This window comes from Musa acuminata, chromosome BXJ2-4, assembly GCF_036884655.1.
Source record: "Musa acuminata AAA Group cultivar baxijiao chromosome BXJ2-4, Cavendish_Baxijiao_AAA, whole genome shotgun sequence".
Classification (NCBI taxonomy): Eukaryota; Viridiplantae; Streptophyta; class Magnoliopsida; order Zingiberales; family Musaceae; genus Musa; species Musa acuminata.
The window spans coordinates 17,063,577-17,069,948 of record NC_088341.1 but is presented as its reverse complement, the minus strand read 5'-3'; positions in this window follow the sequence as shown (position 1 = coordinate 17,069,948).

The following is a 6,372-nucleotide window of genomic DNA, read 5'->3' as shown; positions in this document are numbered from 1 at the left end:
TGTCGAGAGAGGGGTTTCTATGAGTTGGTCTCCTAATATGACATGTCACACATATACATATTTAATATATATCTACATCGCATGCAAATATATATATACATATCTATTAGGTGTATAAGCAATCACACATCACATGAGCAATCACACCAGATAATCATGGACCACAGCCTAATATGATTAGGCCCGAGCCAGTGGACCTAATCACTCACATCAAGATCTATGTGTGCAGCGGTGCATCTCCATGCCCTGTGATCGTCCATCTCATCCTCATCGATTCTATCAACATCTCGACGCATCTTTATGCATCGCGATCGTTTGTCTCATGGGTCTCGTTATCGCTTCCACACTCCCGCTGCACCTCCTCATGTGATTACAACTTAATCATAGGCACGCTGGCCCAATAATAAACGAAAAATAAAATGGAGGCTCGTAGGCCCCAAAAATAATAATCACAAGTACACACACATCACACGGTCCATGATCATCCGTCCACACATCATATATCACATGTATAAATCATTATCATGTAGGACTACTAGATAAATAAAAATAATAATCAATTAAACCTTTTAATTAATTAACATTTTTGAAATCAGGGACATGTAGGGAATTTTTTGAATTCTAAGAGGGTATTTTCGTAATTTAGATAAAAGGATAGAACTAGAATTTTTTAAATTTCGAGGGGTAAACTATCTTTTGCCCAAAAAACCCTAAGCCCATTTCTCCCTTTCACATACTACAGTCGTCGTCGCTGCCGCCACCTTATCGACGACAAGTTGTACGGTGGAGGGCGGGGGCGCTGCCCTCGCTTGCGGGTGGCACGCCCACTAGCGACGTTGCCCCTGCAGGTGGGCGTCACACCTTGCGGGGGAGGTTTGCCTGCGAGAGCAGCAGCCGCAGGCACCATTGCCCTATGGCGCCTCACCTTGCGAGAGAAGTGGTCGTAGGCGCCGCTGCCCTACGGCGCCTCACGCCGCGAGAGAAGCGGCCGCAGGTGCCTCTGCCCGTGGGCTGCCAGCCCCACCGGCTGCAAGCCTGCTGTAAGTAGGCCACCGGTCGGCTGCTGTAGGCACAACGCTTGCGCATACGTCAGCGTTGTGCTGCCTGGCTGTACCTACCGCTATAGGTGGTTGTAGGAATGCAGATCGACGGCAACAACTATTGTTGCCCTTCCTTGCTTTTGCGTCAATGATTTTGACATCAAAAGTTTCTCCAAAACATAATACATATAGTTGAAAACCAATATATCGCACGAACAACCTAGCTCTAATATCACTGTTGAAAAATCTTTGGGGGCAACATCACATATGCAGCGGAAGAACAGAAAAACAACATCCCCTATTCCCAAATAGATGTTCATCGTCGTGCAAATATTGGTACGCAAAAATCCAAGAAACTTAAAACTGCGTATAGAATAGATTGTGTTACCCAGGGAGATCGTATATCCCAATTTCCCTATAGATCTCTAGGAGAGGGTGAAGGAGGTCAAGCGCCCTCCTCTCTAGCGGTGATCCACACAGCATGGCTGTGACGACGCTCCTCAAAACTCTAGGCTTACTCTGAGGTAGAGAGGAGAAAGAGAATAGGAGAGGCAAGCAAAAGCTCTAGCCTATGAACCACTGAATCTCTCATATTTATAAAGGTCCCCTGTCAAACCCTAATGGATCCTCCTCTATTGGGTATTGGATCTGCATCCAACTACCCAAGCCTCTTAGATTAGTGGATCGCTATCTAATATTCTCTCACGGGCTCTTATTGGATCTCATCTATATGATCCAATAATTTAGGGACTTATTGGATATCCAATAAGATAGGTGCTCCGGCGGATATCTCATATCCGTACCTCTACTCATCGTAGTGCCTACCATATATGTATGACCCTCTAGGCCCAATATCGAGTTGGCCGTGAGTCATACTTGTCAGACCTCCTTCTGGCTTAGTGAATTATTATCTCCATAATAATTCACTCGACTCATCGATTGTCGATGTACTAGGCCACAACGCCACAGTCCCCAGACAATACAAGAGAATCCAATCCATTGGACCTGTCTGTCCTCAATTACCATGTACCTATAGTCCCTCATCCATATATATCCCAGAGACCGTATACCGGGAATGGTGTTGTCAGACCCTTATGATTTCTACTCGAGTCTCGCTCTAATCGGATTCTCCCAAAGAACTCTTTCTCTCCCAAACTGAATGACCCTAGCTAGGGATTTGTTTGAGCAAGAACACATGAGATATTTGTCTCATGACATCGAGAGTGGATGATCCTTTATCAACACTCAATAGCCCTCGTAAGATTAACTACCACTCCCAATGATCGGTTGTACAAGATCTGGGACAACCAAACCTATAAGTCCGGTATCAAAGAATGGAGCACTCATATAGGACATCCTTGGTATCTCAAGTCTAAGGACCAGATATATCACTAGGACTACGGAATCACTGTCTGACAATAAAGTATTATCAACCATCCAACATTTCGTAAGAGAATCAATCAGTGAACTCATTCTCCAATGAGCACTTATACTATATCCCTAGTGTCCCCACATGAGCAGCTATGAGACCATCTACATCCATCATATGGACGGGTATACAACACACTAGTCTGTCCGGTTATCTCAAGTTCCCTCTTGAGTAACCTATGATCGGGATTATTTAGGATCTGTGTTTAAAGTTGAATCGGTCTCATTATCGTGATCTCATCATGATCTGATTCTCATTGCACAGATCCAAGGACATCGCAATATATACATGCATATATGCATTTGTTAATATAAAGTGATAAATGCCAAAATATAATAAGCAAAAAAATTTCGAGTCAAGTCACACATGTCATCACTCACGTGATTGGTTTGCTGGGCACCTATGACTAGCACAATCTTCCAAGCGGTGGTACCGCTAAGACCCAAAAAACCTGGGATGAGACATTTTTAGGCTTCAAGTTTGAATCAACATGAAGCCTATAAATACCTCTCTCATCCCTGGTTAAATTACACAAGAATTGAGAGTGAAAAAAAGAAAGAAACGCTGCTACAATCTTGTGTGAACTCCTCTCCTTCTAAGTGTTAGAATAGTTTGAGAGAAGAGTAAGTGGGAGTGTAAGGGTTATCTCCTAAACCCAATAAAAGGAGAAAGAGCTGTAAAAGGTGGTTGGTCTTCGCCTATTGAAGGAAAACCGATAGTGGATGCCGGTGGCCTCGACGGAGGAGGAATCAAGAGTGGATGTACGTCACGACGACCGAACCATTATAAACTCGGTTTACATTTACTTTGAGCAATTTACTTTTATAGCAAATTGCCTCTCCTCCTTACTATGCTTTTACTATGCCTATGCTCGCATTCGCTTTCAAGTATATATTTTCGAGATCAGGTTTTATAACAAGAAGATTTTTAATTAAACTGATGTTTTTACCGCTGCACTAATTCACACCCCCCCCCCTCTTTGTGCCGACTCATTCCTAACAGTTGGTATCAGAGCCACGTTCTTCTCATTTGGTTTAAAACCCAAAGAGAAATATCTCTTTTCGGCTTTCAAGAGGGTTGTTGAATCTCGTATTTTGATGATGAAGCTCCTTGATATATGTTTATGATTTAATCTGCGTTTTGAGTGACGCATAGTGCTTCGATTAGGATGAGACAATTAAAGCAGGAACATCATGTTGTGCCGGAGGAACATGTCAGAAGATTGGACGTCGGGCCGGTGGATCAATCGACGTATCGACAGAAGGCTTCGGGCCGTGGACTCGGGCATCGGGCCAAGAAGAGCGGGTATTGTGCCAAGGATATCGGAGTTGCGGAGTCAACTGGCCGATTGGGCAATAGGCTGTAGGAAAGGACGATGCGCCGAAGAATCGGACGAAGCATCGAGGGACCAATGACATGCCGGACAACTTGGTTAATTGCTTAGGATTAATTGTCTCGATCGAAGTTTTTGTTTTGTGTGTGCAGGATTAACTACGATGAAAGTTAGACAAGCAGCAGGAGTTGCGCCGGAGTCAAGTTCATGATCACGTTGGGAGTTCGAGAGTTCGACGGAAGTTCGGACGGTCGTCGGAGGTTCTGCGAGAACAGATCCGAGAAGTCCAGAAGCTTGCCAAGCGAAGCTCGTCGGAACTTGCCAAGTGGATCGTCGCAAAGTCTAGGAGTTTGCCAGAAGTCCGCAGGAGCATCACCGAGGGTTCATCGGATGATCGACGGAAGTTCGCCGGAAACTCGCCGGAAGAAGCGATTGACGCACCGAAGCAAAGCTACAGAAATTGTCTTAGATCTAATCGTAGTTAGCACATTGATTAAGTTGGAAAATGGGAGGTGATCCCATTAGCTTAATCTTGGGGCAATTGGGCCCCTGAAAGACTGAAATTGGGCCGAATGGAGTTAACCATACGGACCCTGATTGCACCAGGAGGTGCAACCGCCTAGGCCAGGAGGTGGCACCGCCTGGGCTAAGCCTCCCAGCGAGACTGGGTGGTGCAACCTCCCCAGCCAGGAGGTGGCACTGCCTGAGCTTAGTCTTCGAGCAAGACTGGGCGGTGCAACCTCCTTGACAGAGAGGTGGCACCGCCTGAGCTCGGTCTTCGAGCTCTGGCAGAGAGGTGCAACCGCCTCAGTCAAGAGGTGGCACCGCCTGGGCTCAGTCTTCGAGCTCTGCCAGGCGGTGCAACCTCTCCAGTCAAGAGGTGCAACCGCCTGATCCCGGAATTCCAGGATTTGATCATTTTGAGCTCCAAATTTGAATTGGGTTGGGGCCTATAAATACCCCACCCATTCAGCACTGAAAAGATACAGATCCACACTGAATTCTTGATCTTTTCAGTGACTCTAAGAGCTCAAATTTGTGTAAAGTCCTAAAGTTCTCCTCTTCTCTGTTCTTCAAGTCTTGAGTTGTAAAGAGAGGAGAGAAAGGATTTGTAAGGGTTGTCTCCTGAGCCCGTCAAAAGGAGAGAAACTGTAAAAGGGCAGTTGGCCTTCGCCCATTGAAGGAAGGCCCCTAGTTGACGTCGGTGACCTCGCCGGTGGAGGAAGCCAAAAGTGGAGTAGGTCAAGACTGACCGAACCACTCTGAATCTCTGGTTTGCGTTTATTTTGAGCACTTTATCATTACTGCAAACCTCCTACATAGCCACTGCTCTCTGCGCTTTTACGAACAAGTTTCTAAGTTCTAATCTTTCCGAATCTGCATTCAGACGTAAAAAGGTGTTTTCGTACGATCTTTACATTGCAGCTTACATTTACGTCTTGAATCTGTTTATAACTGCGAACTGTCTTCTGCGCTTTTACGAACGAGTTTCTGTGCAGTTTACGTTTACGTCTTGATTCCATTTATAACTGCAAACTATCTTCTGCGCTTTTACGAACGAGTTTCTGTGCAGTTTACGTTTACGTCTTGATTCCATTTATAATTGCAAACTGTCATCTGCGCTTAGACGCCAACTGCGTTTAGACGCAAACTACGTTTAGATGTAAAGTGTGTTTAGACGTAAACTATGTTTATACGCAAACTGTGTTTAGACGTAAACTACGCTTAGACGCAAACTGCGTTTAAACGCCAACTGCGCTTAGACGCAAACTGTGTTTAGACGCAAACTGCGCTTAGACGCAATCTGCGCTTAGACGCAAACTGCGCCTAGATGCAAACTGCGCTTAGACGCAATCTGCATTTAGACGCAAACTGCATTTAGACGCAAAACTGCATTTAGATGCAAACTACGCAAACTGCACTTAGATACAAACTGTAAATCAGCTTTTGCATCATAATAATCTTTTATCGAACGAACGCAGCTTTCGTTTTTAATCGCTATAAGATTTCCGCTGCACTAATTCACCCCCCCCCCTCTTAGTGCTCTCGATCCTAACAATTGGTATCAGAGCGGGGTATTTCTCATTTCGGATTTACACCCGAGAGAAATGGCTCTTCAAGAGGGCTTTTCGGTCTTTCGTCCACCGTTCTTTAACGGATTGGACTACACTTATTGGAAAACTCGAATGAGAGTTTTCTTGATTTCTCTAAATCTGGATTTATGGAATATCGTTGAAAACGTTTTCAACTTACCTCTAAACCGACGAACGAATGGTCGGATTTGGAGAAGAAGTATTTCTCTTTAAACGCAAAGGCTATGAATGCCTTATTTTGCGCTTTGGACAAAAATGAGTTCAATCGGATTTCTACGTGCGAAACAGCTTTTGACATTTGGCGAACACTTGAAATCACGCACGAGGGAACTAGTAGTGTCAAAGACTCGAAAGTTAACTTTTTATTGCATGATTTCGAGCTTTTTCGAATGCAACCAAGCGAGACTATAGGTGACATGTACACCCGTTTCACGGATGTCGTCAATAGTTTAAGAGCTCTTGGAAAATGTTTTTCGG